This window comes from Miniopterus natalensis, chromosome 10, assembly GCF_054644295.1.
Source record: "Miniopterus natalensis isolate mMinNat1 chromosome 10, mMinNat1.hap1, whole genome shotgun sequence".
Taxonomy (NCBI): Eukaryota; Metazoa; Chordata; class Mammalia; order Chiroptera; family Miniopteridae; genus Miniopterus; species Miniopterus natalensis.
The window spans coordinates 74848282-74863636 of NC_142090.1; the positions used below are offsets into that span (position 1 = coordinate 74848282).

General features: G+C 46.5%; 1 non-coding gene across 1 annotated transcript; it reads right to left on the bottom strand.

The window, feature by feature from the left end:
• Nucleotides 1-1973: 1973 nt before the first annotated feature.
• LOC148092298 (U6 spliceosomal RNA) lies at nt 1974-2080 on the bottom strand. Its single transcript, XR_015715240.1, has one exon. It is a non-coding gene; the product is annotated as a U6 spliceosomal RNA (small nuclear RNA).
• Between the last annotated feature and the right edge of the window lie 13275 nt (nt 2081-15355).

Genomic DNA, 15355 nt, shown 5'->3' on the forward strand with positions numbered 1-15355 from the left:
CTCTGGTTTTGGGGAAAAAAAGATGGAGAATGGGGCTGGATCGAAGCTGTTTTCTCTTAGAAAATTCTGGTAGTAATTTCACTGAATATATTAGCTAAAGTATTTGAATATCATGAGCTATGCAGTGTGGTGGAGTGGAGAGAACCCAAGGCTAACTGACGCGATCTGGGTGACCTTGGGCGAGCCACTTCTCCTTTCTGGGCCTCAGTTTCCTTTCTGCACCAGGTGCACATCAAGCCAGACAATCTGAGAGACTTCCTAGGAAAGCAGTGAGAAGCAGGGTGGTCACCTGCTCTGGTGTCAGCTGACTGCTCTGAATCTTAGCTGTGTCACTTAGTTTATGCAGGAGCTGTGTGACCTGTGGTCAGTCACTTGACTTCTCTGAGACTCAGTTTCCACCTCTGTGAAATGGGGGTGAGATGTCTGCCTCAGAGGGTCACTAAGAGGTTTAGATTGGCTAGTGCACACACAACTTCTGGAGAAGCCATTTTTCCAGGGCCAGAAGGAAGAACTGGGGAGTGGGGCACTTAGAAGTTCAGCAAGGGAGGTGACTGGTCCATGAAGAAGTCCGGGGGGGGGGGGTGGCTAGCTGGTCTGGCTCAGTGATTAGAGCATCAGCCCATGGACTGAAGTGTCCTGGGTTCGATTCCTGCCAAGGGCACATAACTCATTGCAGGCTCAATCCCTGGCCCTGGTTGTCACATGAGCAGGAGGCAACCAATCGATGTGTCTCTCACATTGATGTCTCTCTCTCCCCCTCCCACTCTCTCTGAAAAGCAATAGAAAAACTATCCTCCGGTGAGAATTAAAAAAAAAAAGTCCAGGCTGGGAGAGGCCCGGCGGGGGGGTGGGGGTGGGACTCTGAGCGACCCTTGCCGAGGGAGGAGAATGGAGTAACTGTAGTAATGGGATAGAAAACCCAGGACTCCTTGGCGATCTTTGTGGGGAACATTGCCCTGGGGGAAGAAAAAGAAATCTCGGAACACCCTGCCTCCTTGCTACTGCTCTTCATTTCTAATTCTTTATTTTTAATGAAGATGGGAAGGTTTATAACTTTGACAGTTCCATTTATTTCTACCATCTTCATCTAAAACAATACAATAAACAGCAATTATTTCCACCAGTGTTTCAATGCAGCTGGAAAAATGTCAGTATTAAGTGAACATGTCCTGTGTACTCTGTTGTCTCTTCTGTCTGTCTGTCTGTATTTCTCTTTCTCTACCACCAACCACCAAACCACCCCTCTCTTTGGTTCCCTCCCATCCCCAGTCTCCTCCTCACAGTAGGGCACAGGAAAACTCCACGTAAGGGCACAATGAGATTGCAGGGGCTGAGCCCATGGCTGGGAGCCATAGGCATGAAGAAGCCCAGGAAAGCAAATCCTCTCCAAAGGGCACACAGAGGGCCCCAAGAGGGAGAGAGGACGCCTTCCATTCCTGGGCTGGCTGCCCAATACCTCCAGGCCACAGGGGGTGCCCTAGCTCTCCTCCAGCCGGGGAAACTGACCTGCCCCTACCAGGGCCAAGCCCAGGACCGAGGATCTTGTACCTGAGCAGAGGGAAGGAGATCACTCCCAGGCCTCAGTTCTCCCCAGGTTCCTCCTCAGGTGTTACCCACCCAGTATAGCTGGGGCTCTGTGGACACACCACGTCCCCGAGAAGGCAGCAGGAACTTTCTTCATGTAATCATGGTCAAATATTTATATTAGTTTAGGATTTGCTTCTATAGGTAGAAGTAGAGCTGACATATATAAGTTTCAGGTATATAACATAGGGATTCTACGTTTATATACCTTACGATGTGCTCCTGATAAGTCCAGTAACCATCTGTCACTGTACAAAGATATTATGATATTTTTAACTATATTCCCTATGCTGTACATTATATCCCTGTGGCTTATTTATTTTAAAACCAGAAGTTTGTACCTTTTATTCCCCTTCACCTTTTTCACCCCTCCCCTCTGGCAACCATGAAAAAATATGGAATTCTTCACAAATTAGTGTGTTATCCTTGCTCAGGAGCCGTGCTAATCTTCTCTATTTTGTTTCCATTTTAGTATATGTGCTGCCAAAGCAAGCATTCTATGGAGTTTTTAAAAATTCAAATCTGTTTAGAAAATAAATCTAGATCTCTTTTATAAGTAAGTACAATAAAAAAAAAAAAAACACACGGAATGATAGGGGAAGAAAGTAGAACTTAAATTACTGAAAAGGAGTAGAAGCATTAGATGTTACCAGACATCTGAGAGGAGATCGTTAGACAGCTGAGCATGGCTTGAGCTTAGGCACAAAGGACAATCTGGGGAGACACAGTTCATATCATACAACAAAATAAAGCGTGCACATCTCTTTTTGCTGAGCCACTGCTTCTGGAACAGACTCAAAGGGACATTCATTACCTACATTCTTGTATAAGTGCATGTTGGGTGACCAGTTGACCAAGTCTTCAAATAGAGTCTTGCAAAAAGACAAAGAATGTGAGGTGGAATGCTACCCCTTTCTGAAAGGATGGCAGATTCAGGTGACAGAGGCAGACCCAGTATTTGGTCACTACCTTTTAGATTGGACTTAACACCATCTTTTAAGAATAATCACTTTTTAAATAATTTTTCTTATATCAAATGTAATACATACTCACTGTAGAAAATTTGTAAAATACAGATTTTTTAAAAGAGAGAAATTGATAACCTCACCAGTCATTTAACCCTATTAACATTTGGTGTCATGTTATCTTTCTGTCTATGCATAGACATGAATGTCTATTTTAAAAAGATGAGAAATTAATATGCATCATGTGTTATTGAACATTTTTTTATTTAATAATATACCATGGACATTTCTCATTCAATAAATCTCTCTACAATATCACTTTGAATGCTTATGATAATGTGCTGATATTAATACTATAGAATACACCAGGAAGATGTTATTATAATATATTTAACCAACCCCCCTGAGTGTCAGATTTGGGGTTTCCAACATTTCACTTTTGTATATAATTCTGTGGTGAACATCTTGTGCTAACTTCACTTAAGGTATCCCTCGTGACTAGCTGTGTTTCTGAGGGTGGGTCTAGTCCATTCAAGGCCAGGGTGCCCCAGAGGTCAATGAATTATTTGCCCCATGACTTGTGGACACAATTTGTACTTCTTGCACTTTACCACGTAGGAAGGAGGAAATGGTACTGGGAACCCACAGTCTTGGTTTAGAGATGGTTTCCTCGGTTGCTTAGTGATGACAGAATTCTTTGTTTCCGCTGCTATGACTTGTAGCCTTGAGGTAGGGTGGAAGCAGATAAGACAGAGCTTGGGGGTCTCTTCAGAGGCTGACAGGACCTGGTTCTAAAACCTTGGATTAAAGGAAAGCCCTAATGTGCCCTGAGGGGCTGGGCTCCAATTTCTCTAGATGTGCTTCTCTAACTGAGGCCCTGCCTCGAGTCAGGAGCACCAGCACCATGGACGTGCATAGAGGTGCAGTGCATTTGGATACTTTTGTTTGTATGTTGTGGGTCCTCCCTCTCCCTGCTTCTCTGGGAGATGTGAAGATGGTTTGTGACCTAGGCACCAAGATGGAAACGCCCTCCAAAGAGCCACGCAGATACACGACCTCCCACTCCATCAAGTTCTCCTGTGCAGATAAGCCCTAGTGAACCTCCGTAGATGAGAACCTATGTCTGAGTGCCTATCCAGAAGGACTTTTCTGGACAATGTGGTGTGGTACACAACTGCAAAGTAGCCCCAAGCACGTCTTTTGCATTCCCACACATCCAGCAATTTTCCTCCGAGTACACATAGGTAAACCTGAGTGTGTCATCATTACGGGTCTGAATTTATAGTAACCCTATCCCCAGCACTGTTCTTTTTCCCTAAGTGGCTTTCTTTTCTAGATTGTACTTCAACCCCAAACGACATACTTTTGAGAAAGTACTCCATTAAAGGCATTGTTGGAGCAGCTTTTATTATTCATTAGTGTGCTCTAAAGTGGACCTAAATAGAAATGCTTTTTGTTAAAAGTAAAAATACATCCGTTTCTATGATCCAATTGTACAATTGGTTAGAATTTCTATCTATCAGTTCAGAGCAAAACTTGGTTTCAGTGAATTTGTTTTTAATAAAAATGTGTTATCTATGATAAATATATTTCACTTTGTTCAAATGGATCTGATTGGGAAAACATATTGAGCACAAGTACTGGTAGAGCTTAATTTCATTGCTTTGAGAAAATGTATTGAATGCTGGTTTGAATTAAATTCTATTTGTTTTAATAAAAGTGTATTGGCCTGAGTGTACATATATTTGTTTTAGTGGCAGTGCATTGGATCCAATAAAACTATATTGGCTTCACTGCTTATGTCTCCTTTTCAGTGAAAATGGATTGAATGAGAAAGCGAAACAGTCATGAGGCAGCCAGCCCCAAGGTCTCTGCTTGGCGAGAGTATCCACATAACAGAGGGAGTGGGTTTCTATAGACTTTATATCAAAATATACTTTTACATTAAATACTTAACTATCAAGAACTCAGATGTGAGACTGAATTGCTACCATAAAGAGTACAATTTTCTGAAGCAGCCCTTTCCATTAACAAGTTAAGGGCCTGTCCAGGACACCAGAGGAAAAAATTCTATGAAAGCCGAGAGCAGGTTTGTCAACATCCCTTAAGCTTTCTATGGGCCTCATTGGCTCAATAAGATACTGTCTACCAGGCTTTCCGAAATCCCTTAAATGAGCGGAAAACAGATCATGAGTACTCCCTGAGGGTGGTGGTGGCCCATCAGCACTGAAACGGGTTTGACTTTGAACTGATTAAAAGGGGGAAGAACTGAAACAAGTGTTTCCCTGAGACACACATCAGAATTACCAGGCGTCTCGTGGATTATAGACCCTCAGAGAGGAGTCAGCTCTCTAGGGGCAGGTGACACTGGTGCTGCTATCTAGGAAATGCAAAGTGCCATGACCACACCACGTAGATGTACATGGTCCCCAGGCGCCCAGGCCTACGAGTACTGCTCTGTGTAGGTGCCCTGACCCAAAAGCTGGAGTTCAGATAATGAGGATCAGTAACAGTATTGGCTGTTATTCTTATGTGACTGTCTCACTGTTAAGAGAGGATGTGCTCTGAATCGTTTCCCCCCAGAGGATGAACTTGACCTGACTCTTCTACCTAGTTTCATTTCACCTTGATGAGAGATACGTGCAAATACTTTCATTAACACCTGTGCTCCAACAAAATGTGCTAACAAGCTCTAGACTTCAACTTTCCCACTAATAACTGCTGATTCTCAACTAGTGCCATCACCGAGAAACCTAGACCCTTGGCGTATAGTTGCTCATTTTTTGAATGCCTGAATTCTCATAAGACACTGCAAGGTTAAGAGAGAAAAGGGATTCATGGATTTTTTTTCCCCCTCTGTGGAAAGATTCCCAATTATATACTGGGAGTCAAGAATAACATGGGATTTGCCATAAAGAAATTTGCCCCCCTGTCCTGTGAGAGGGGATGCTGCCAGAGTGTAGTATTGATCTGCTGCACTGTAGAAGTAGGATGTGGGACTGAATGTGCCCGTTTCAGAAAGGAAGTAGCACTGTGCAACTTAAATCACTGCCCTAATAATGGGGTTTTCAAAAGGTAATCCTAGGATATTTCCAGTGTTAAACAATGTGAATGCAGAAAGCTACCCCACTTTGGGAAGGAGCATTGCTGGGTCTTGGTCTCTATGCAGAGAGACCAAGTATGTGGGAACTGGAGAATCTTGCGTCGATTTGCAGGGTGTCTCTGACCACGGGGGAGACCAATTAGAACAGGCGTTCTCTCTGGAGAGACCAGTGAGAAAAAGGCACTCTCTGAAATTATGGGGGAGATGATTTCAGGAAACCTCAGAAGGTGAGTGGGGAAGTGAGACAAAGAAAGGAGGCAGCTAACAGAGGGTTTGTTGGTAAGCAAGTCATGCTGTGGTCAACTGGAGATTGATCTTGCTGTAGCAGTCTGGGGGTTGATAGAGAACCTGTGCTTTAGAGCTGTTCCACTCAAGGGTCAGGCGTCGAGGTATTTATATACCAGCACCAACTTACACAGCAGCCCCCGTCTTCACTGGTTGAGAGCCTCTCCTGTGGAGCATTAATTCTCTGGTGCATCCATCCTGCCGGGTGAGCGGGCACAGTGGGCTCTGACCACCAGAAAAAGCTTTGAGGCAAATACTGCAGTTGAAAGAGGTAGGGTTCAAGGTAAGGGCAGAGCACTGACAAGATCAGCTGCCCCCACGAAGCCCATTTTATAGATGAGTAAACTGAGGTAGAGAGGGTAAGGCGCTTTCCCAGTGACACAGCTGACAAGCAGCATGGGCAAAATGCAAATCCAGCCTCTGAAGAAGTTGGCGTGCCTCCAAGATTACAAACCACGTCTCAGTGGGGTTTACGCTGCTTCAGGGCTGGCAGTGAGTGTCGCAGGTAGGAGAGGGGACCTGGAAATGCTATATTGCCTGAGCTTCTGTCTCTAGGCGTGGTGATCGATCTTAGGCTGAATTGAATCTTAGCGTCCAGGTGTCTGTTTATTAGACGCTAAGCTCAGCTTGTCCTAGGGTATATCTTTGCCTAATAGTCGATTGCAAATAACCGTACGATCACACGCTCTGGGGCATTTTCAGTGAGCCACGGGCCCCTAGCTGCTTCCCAGCTCCACGGGCCGCGCTCTGCCCCCAGTCACTCTCGTCCTTCCGCTTGCTAGCTGCTAGCTGCCTTGTAAAGTAAGTTCTGATGACTTTGTATGACAAAATAAAACAGCCATCCTCACAGCTGTTCTGGTCACATTTAATGAAATGGTGGTGACATCCGAATGCCACAACCGCAGAGAGGTGGATGGGTTATTGTGGTTGCCGTGAGAGCTGCTTTGTAAAGTATGTTATGATGACTTTGTGCGATGAAATAAAACAGCCATCCTCACAGCTGTTCTGATTGCATTTAATGAAATGGTGGTGACATCCGAATGCCACAACCGCAGAGTCGGGTGGGCTTGTTGTGGTTGCCGTGAGAAGAAAGATCAGTATTATTCCCAAGCTAATATCTCAGACAGCAATCCTGCAGTCAGCATTGTTCTAGGTCATTCCAGGGTTGCTGCTGTGCCTGTTTTCCTAGGGACAGACTTCAGGTACAGCAACAGCCCTCTAGCTAGTTTTTGTTGCCTGTAAATACAGTCGGACAGCCAGGGTGGAAAGAATTCATGCGGTATTGTGAAGATAAAGAAAATATTTCAGTGGGGAGAGGCACTCAACGAACAGTTCCTGCCTTTCAAGAGCTCAAGAAGTTGACTGTCTCAGGAAAGCCAATAGCCTGGGTGTCACCCCATGAGAAAGTGCCAGGCCAATCTTTGGCTTCTCCTTCATCACACATAAAGCGGGGAGAGCAGTGCTGGGGAGATATCAGGCAACAGACACAGAGGCAAGTCAAGGAGCCAGCCTCCTCCTCAATCAATTATGCGAGGGTATTATCAAATCAGCGAATTCACAGTGTGAATGCTCGCGGCAGATGGACGAACACTTGTCGGCTGGCTATCTGGAGCCGGGAGAGTCAGATTTATTTTCTGAGCTTGTTTGTCTCATTTCTCCTGCCTGGTGCTGGAAGGCAGAGCATGCATCTGCGGTTCTGCAAATGCAGGAGGTCGTCAACCGTTTTATAGCGGGTGAGACTGGGCTCTGCGAGCTGAACTCTCCAGGACTCCTGGCTTTTCTCTCCCTAGATTGAGGACAAAGGGGAGCAGGGTTAGCAAGGGGGCTCTGTCGGTGCCTTTTGGTTCTTGGCAACGATGGAGCGAGGCCGGCCCATTCCATGAGCTAGCCTCCCAGGCTGGGCTGTGATGGTGAGGTCGGCTCCACTGTGACCTCGGGGATGGGCTTACAGGAAGCCCCTGTCAGAGGTGTAGCCCCGGTCGGATGACAGCCCTCTCTCTAGCACCCGGAGGTGTTACCTGCGGTTGCTGGGCTTGAGTGCTGTTACACCTTCTAACGGCCAGGGGTTCTGGCATTCTTAGTTGGCAGAGAACTTGAGATGGGCTCTTGCCTGAGCTGATCACGAAGGAAGGGGGAATCTTTTGAGTCAGAATTGTAATTTCACAGCATCTGCCATCCAACTCCAGAAAGCATTTTTCAGGTTCCTTCTGTGGGAGGATTCATCGTTCCCACTTTGTATATTGGGACAAGCAGAAGTTCATGAGTGTTCTTGAAGTCAGCTCCCAAGGGGTCAATGAACATACTGGGTCTGAATTCTCAGTCCCATGAACTGGTGCATGGCCAATAAGTCGTATTAGACAAATTCTAAGTACTTCAGGGCAGAGCGAGTCATAAGTCTCCAGGGCTGGCGGGGGCCTGCCAGAGTCTAACGCTCTGTTCCCCGAGTGTGTTCATTCATTCATTCATGCATTCATTCATTCATCCACTGCCCCGTGCAGTCAGTCAGTTAGCAAGCCTCAGTGAGGTCAGAACTTCTCAACCTACCTAGCCTACCACTGACCAAATAAATCAGAATTTCTGGGTGATTCTATTATGCAGTTAGGGTTGAATCACTGTACCACACACACACACACATGGTTTGTTTGTCTCTAAACAAATCACTTCTGGCTTGAGCTTTTTGGGGTGATAATGTGTGGTGAGTCCTGCTATCCCCCACTTTTCAGCTAAAAGGATAGTACTTTGTAGGGTCAAGAACCCAGCCTCTGGGGTCAGAGAAATTTGGATTTTAATCCAAGCTCTGGCCCCAACAAGCCATGTGACCTTGAGAAATTTATTTAACCTCTCTGTAAACCTCTCTTAATTCATCTGTAACGTAGGGTGACAATAGCATGTTCCTCATAGAACCACATGACAAAATATGTATAAATACATGGGCAACATTTAAAGAGCCTGGCACTCAAAAATGATAAGAGGAACCAAAGAGCATAAGACTGGAAACAAATGATTCCAAAAGGCAATGTGACTGCGCACTATAGAGCTGCTGTTTCTATTTTAGTCCACTCTGGCATGATCTAGAAACTCCTCTTTTTAGCAAAAAGGGAAAGAAACTCATTGTCATCCTGTGGGTCAGTCATTCCAACCAGTCGTCATCACTTCAGTGCAAAAGAACTGCGTGAACTGATGATTTTTGCTCCAAGCTCCTGAACCAAAGCGCAACCTGCAAAATGACCCGTGTCTGCTCCTGCGCCGCTCACTCGCCCATCAGCCGCTGAGCTGAAGGATGCGCGCAGCGCTCCCCGCTCCCCTTTAATGTGCCATTAAATCAAATACTCTATTAGCAGAATTAGTTCATCCAGTGTCTGCACGGAAACGTCCTGCAAATTGTGTGATGTCTCTCACAAATGGCCCTGCACTCTGGGGTCTACTTCAGCAGTTTATATCCTGTAGAGGAAGACCGAGCTGCCCCAGGATCTGACTGCCTTCCTCCATGTGAAATATTACGGCTTCCACAAAGGATAATTATTTCGATCATTTTGCCATGTGCAAACCTGGTGAATTCAAGCGCTGTGGATCGGGCTCTGGCCCAAAAGCCTGCTGTCCTCACACCTGCAGCCCAGGGCCTGCCTTGGCCAAGGACTTCCCACCCTCTTGGCTTCTCTGCACTGCCAACGTCCACTCCAGACACTGGTGCCAAAATATATGCATTTGCTGAGAGTTAAAACAGGGAAAAATCCCCTTCCCCAAAGAATCTGGGCAGGAACAAAGTGTGTTCCCACTTTTGTGTTCTCTAGCAAGAGCTGTGGATTGAAACTCAGTGCCCACACTCCCATTCCCTCCTATTTGCACCCAATAGACTTGAAAGTGGGCAATGACAACTGCTGCACCTCCATCCCAATAATTTCATGACCTGAAGATTAGCAAGGATCGCAAGCACACAATGTCATGTTCTGCTCGGGCACGTGGAGCGCCACGTGAGGCTTCATTTGCCAGGGCTCTGGGCTGCTGCTGAGGGCTTTCTGGCTCTCTTCCTTCATACTGAGCTGCATTTAGCCAATGTGCATGTACTCTGTAATGCTTTTTTCCTAAAGTAGCAAGTCAATGTGTTAGGGAAGTATTTGCTGCTATAAGAGATAAACCTTAGAAGAGTATACTGGTCATTAGTCAATCTTTTCCAGTGGGGGTGAGGGGAATACTGGTTTATATTGTTTGCCAATTTCCATGGTGTAAATACTGACACAGTGGCTGATTGCAAGCCACAATGCGACATCACTGAATGCAGAGATGGGAAGAGACATTTGTAACACTTTGATTACACAGTATTTTCACAAAAATAACCTCATTAGCAGTACATAACAGTTAAATATGGTAAAATTATTAGGTCAAGAGGAGTTTTGAATATTATTACCTTTTAAAATTATAATGCATTTAATTGTTAGTTTTTAAAATTTAACTTTTCGTAATGACTGGATTTAACAATTGACTTGCAAAATTAATCAAAATTTAATAATTGGCTTTACAAACCAGAATAAGCTAGTTCCAGCACATCACTGAGTTTAAGAGTATAATGTGATAATTCTCATTTAAACCTTGATCAATTTGGAAATTTGGCAGTGGCTGTCCACATGGTGATTTAAGGACCCAGGCTCCCTCCATCTTAAATCTCTGTTATCCCCAGTGACCTCAGAGCATTTAACTTCCAGCCAGTAGTTAGGGAAGGGAACACAGGATCTCACATAGGTGGTTTTCATGGGCCAGACTCGGAAAAGGTATGAATCACTTTGTCCAGGTTCCACTGGCTAGAATTCTGTCACATGGCCACACCTAACTTCAAGGGAGGCTGGGAAATGTAATCTAGCTGTGTGACCCAGAAGGAAAGGAGATGGGGTTGGTGGGCAGCTGGTCAGTTTCTGCCAGAACCCTAAGATTGGCTCCTCCCTGACAGCTGGCAGGAAGCAAGCAGACTAAGAAAAAGGGCAGTGGGCCTTCATTTTCTCATTAAGCATTCAAGAGTTTAACGGTCTTGGACAGTGAAATGAATTGTTATAAAGTTGGCAATTAATAAATAGAATTATGCCCATGTAGAAACCAGATTATGTGTTATTTACCATTGCTGCAACGTGAAAGCGATGCCAGCTGGCCCAGGATGCTGCCGCAGATGCATGAGATGCTTTTCCCATCCATCCATCCATCCATCCACCCACCCATCCATCCACCCACCCACCCATCCACCCATCCACCCATCCACCCATCATCTACCCATCCATCCATCTATCCATCCACCCACCCATCAAGCCTTCCATCCACCCATCCATTCACCCACCCATCTACCCATCCATCCATCCATCCATCCACCCATCCATCCATCCATCCATCCATCCATCCATCCTCCCACCCACCCACCCATCCATCAATCTACCCATCAGTCCTTCCATCCATCCATCCATCCATCCATCCATCCATCCATCCATCCATCCATCCACCCACCCTTCCAGTAAGCCTTTATTCAGGCCCTACATTAGCTTCTGGACATACAGAGGTACTTGGGGCTACTCAGAGTCCAGGGAGGAAGAGAGAATCAGATGAGCACAGGTTAAGATGTGTCTTCTAACAGGAGAAATCAGCTAAAACTCTGGGAAGTTAACAAGCTCCTTGAAGAGGAAGCATATGATGTGGGTCTAGATAGACACATAGGTAGAATTTTCAAGGCGTAGAAGGGGAAATGCATTCTAGGCAAGGGGAGCAGTTTGTACGAAGATCCAGAGGCACAGAGGAGCATGGTTTTCCCAGAAGCGGCAAGAAACTCAGTGCGGTGAGAGATAGGGCTGAACAGTTGGGTGTATATTAAACTGCGAAGATCTTTGTGTGAATACACAAGAGTTGGGGATTTATCTGTGGACTATGCTTCTAAAATGGGGTACCTGTAACTCCAGGGGTGCCCAGTGGTGTTCCAGGAAGTGTGTAGATATGGATAAAAACTTTCCTTTTTTCTTCCCTTGATGGCAACCAACTCAAAATGATGTCTGAGGAGTCCTGGCAAAGGACACCTCAGTGGACCCGTGTCTAGTCCCGAACCAACCTGTGGTCAGCGGAGGGTGACGGATTGGTGTGGGCTGAGCTAAATGCTCTCCCGCTGAGCCACATGCTCTCCCGCTGAGCCTGGAGCAGGGCAGGGGTTGTCTTACCAAAGCCCAGGGGCTGAGAGAAGAGAAGCAGTGACTCCTCAGAGGAAAGTCCAGACATGGGACAGAAGAAGGGGGAACGGCTGCCAGGGAACCCACCAGCAGCTCACCCACACCGGTGGAAAAAAGCAACTGGATGACTGTCCCTAGAACTGCCATTTGCAACAGAGAATGAGTCAGGTATGAGAGAGGGAAAAGCATTTCATTTCAGTTTTCAGTTCCTGAAGTAATGGAGGGACTGAAAGAATAAAGAGATGGCCCTTTTACTAGAGAGAACCAGGCAGGAAGTGGGGGGGCTGACCCCTTCATCCCCGGCCTTGGAAATGTAAACCAAAGCCCCACGCTGCCTCTTCTCAAGCTCCTGGCCTGGGTAGCTCCTAGGCAAAGCTGGTGGCTCCACTGTGGTCACTGTAATTGTGCCAAGTCATGAACCCACAAGCCAGGAAGGCCCTGCCCCAAAGCAGATAAGCCAGGCTGGGAAGTGCGCGCCCCACACCTCGCATCCTGCCTAACAAATGGCTCTGGGGGACCACAAAGCCCAGAGCAGACCCTGCCGGGCTGCTTGTGGGGAGGGACCCACGGCCAAGTCAAGATCCCTGTCCACAGACCCTGAGCCCCACAGAAGGGCATTATTTGTGAGGCTTATGCCTGGCGTGCGTGGCAGGGAGAGAAAGGCCTTGAAACCAGACAGGCCAAGTTGTAATTCCAGTTCTATGCTAATAAGCTATGGGTCATGGGCCAAGTGACTTTAGCCCTGAACCTGAGTTCCCTCTCATGTACACGGGGATGACAGTGGCTACCCTTCAGGGTTGTGAAGACTTAACAGGATAGCACCCCCTGGGGGGGCAGTCTGCTCAATAGTAATGTGGACACTTAAGGGGAATTACTGCATATGCCCAGAGCCTTCTCATACATTATCTCATTTAATCCCCACCACCGCAGGAGGCGAGTCTACGGCTATTCTCACCTTACAGGTGAAGAACAGGCTCAGTGAGGTCAAACCGTGGCCCAGGGTGACATAGCAGGTCATCAGGTAGCTGGACTTGACCCCAGGCAGCTGAGATCTAAGAAGTCCAAGAGAGCTTGGCTTCTCCACAGCGACAGAAGCAGCGGGGGGTGACACCTGGAACAGGGGCAGAGCCTGCTGTCCTGCCCTCCTTCCAGTGCCTCGGGCAGCCACTCCTCCGCGAGTGGAACCCGCTGCACATCAAGCTGCGAGTGTCTGGCAGCTTCAAGCAGTCCCAGCTGAGTGCAGCCCAGAGGTAAAGTGAGAGTGTAAACGGAGAAAGGCACCCATTAAAAATTTACGGCTACCATCTAATTTTAGAGCCTTCATTTTTCAGTGTGAAAGTGCTACTGTACGTGCCACCAAACTGAAACAAATAGAACGGCGCTGTCAGAAAGGACCCTCCTTCGGTGTGAGACTGTAAAGATGTCCAGTGGGGAAAACCTTCTCAGTATTAAATTACCTCTCTGCCTTCCTTTCTTCTCATTTTAGAGCAGAAACTCTCCTGACTGTCATACTGGAAAATGCCTAAGGCCGCGCTAGGAGAATTCTGCAGAACCATAGCAAAGGCACTGATTTCAGGGATCCTTGTATATTTGGGCTGGGGTGGGGGGCCTTGGGGGCTCCACGGGGAATACCGCTTGACAGACCCAGCAGCCCCCCGCTCCCACGAGCAAAGGCCAAGGAAGCAGCAAAGGATGGCAGGCCCACCGTCAAGAACCAGATTGGCAATTTCTTGCCATTGCACTGATAAATTGCTACGCTGGCTGAACTAACAATTGTAATAATAATAACAGTTAACCTTTATGCGGCATATACTATGCTCCAGTAACATATTCTTTTAAGGTCACCATGTACCTTTATCATGACACTGTCACAGTGTATCTATAATAACAGCAATGCTAGCTAACATTTAATGAATAATTACTGTGGTTAGTTTACCTCCATTATCGCATTAATCTTCAAAACTTCATAACGATGCTTTGATGCTTTTATTATTCCCACGGCACAGATCATAAAACAGGTTTCGGTGGTTAGGACATGGCTGAGCGGGGTCGCAAACTCAGATGTGTGGGAATCCAGGGCGGGAGGGCCGCCCGCTGCGGATGCCGCCTCTCAGAGCAGCTTAGAGCGACATCCGTTGGCCTCCCTTTTTCCTTAAGCACTTACCACTCCACACGCGTGTCTTCCTGTGTGTGCGTGTGCATATGAGTGTGTGTGTGAGGTGTACATGTGCGTGTGTGTTTTCTATTTTCAGACTCCAAGCCCATAACTGCTTCTTTGCATGGTGTGTTGGTGTCAACGGTGGGTCGAATGTCTTCCCTACACACCCAGCTTTACTCCACTCTAGGAATTAGCTAAACTTGCCAGGCATTGTTATGGGGTCCCCTAGGACCTCAATTTCTCCTCTCATCTGTGAAATGGGGATAGTGATAGTATCTACCTCATAGGGTTGTCGTAAGGACTAAATAAGTTGATTTTGTACTTGGCACACACATAGTGAGTGTTCAGTAAACTTCAGCGACATTTTATTACACTCCTAGGAATACAGAATTCACAGTTGTGAGCCTACACGAGATAACTGTCCTGCCCGAGGAACACACAGACGAAGGCAATCAAGTTACACAAACTAAAAGGACAGCACAACCTTAAAAGTCCTTGCAGAAGTTTTCATCACGGGGGCCTGCACAAATTTCTGCTTGGATGCAAAACACAGAGCCCTCAACCCCCCACTTTCTGTCTCATGCATCCCTTAAACTTCAGAGTCTCCCTCTCTCTTAGCGAGTTCCTTCTAGACCCACTGCCCCCACAAGGTCAAGGACACATGTCCTCACACCCCTACCATGATTTTTCCATGGGTTCTATAGCCGACAGTCAGCTCAGGTCCTAAACTGACATTTGGAGCATGTAACTGCCACAGGAGGTTCCACAAAGGAAACTTTACCTCGATCAACTCCATTTTTATTACAGTGACTTTCAAAATCCTTTGTCAAGGTTATCTTAAACCCTCCCCTCAAACTAGTCTTTTCACTGCTCTCTAAACTTGTCTCCCATGATCCTTGCTCTGAACCCACAAATCCAGGTTTCCAATGGGCTGTGCGTGAGATGCTGGATTAGAAGACCTTTAAAATCCTTTCCGGTCCTGGGCCCATTCGTAGATGGTCTGCAAATCTATGACTAATAATCGCTTAGCACTTCCTATGTACTAAACATTGCTAATTGCCTTTGCTTT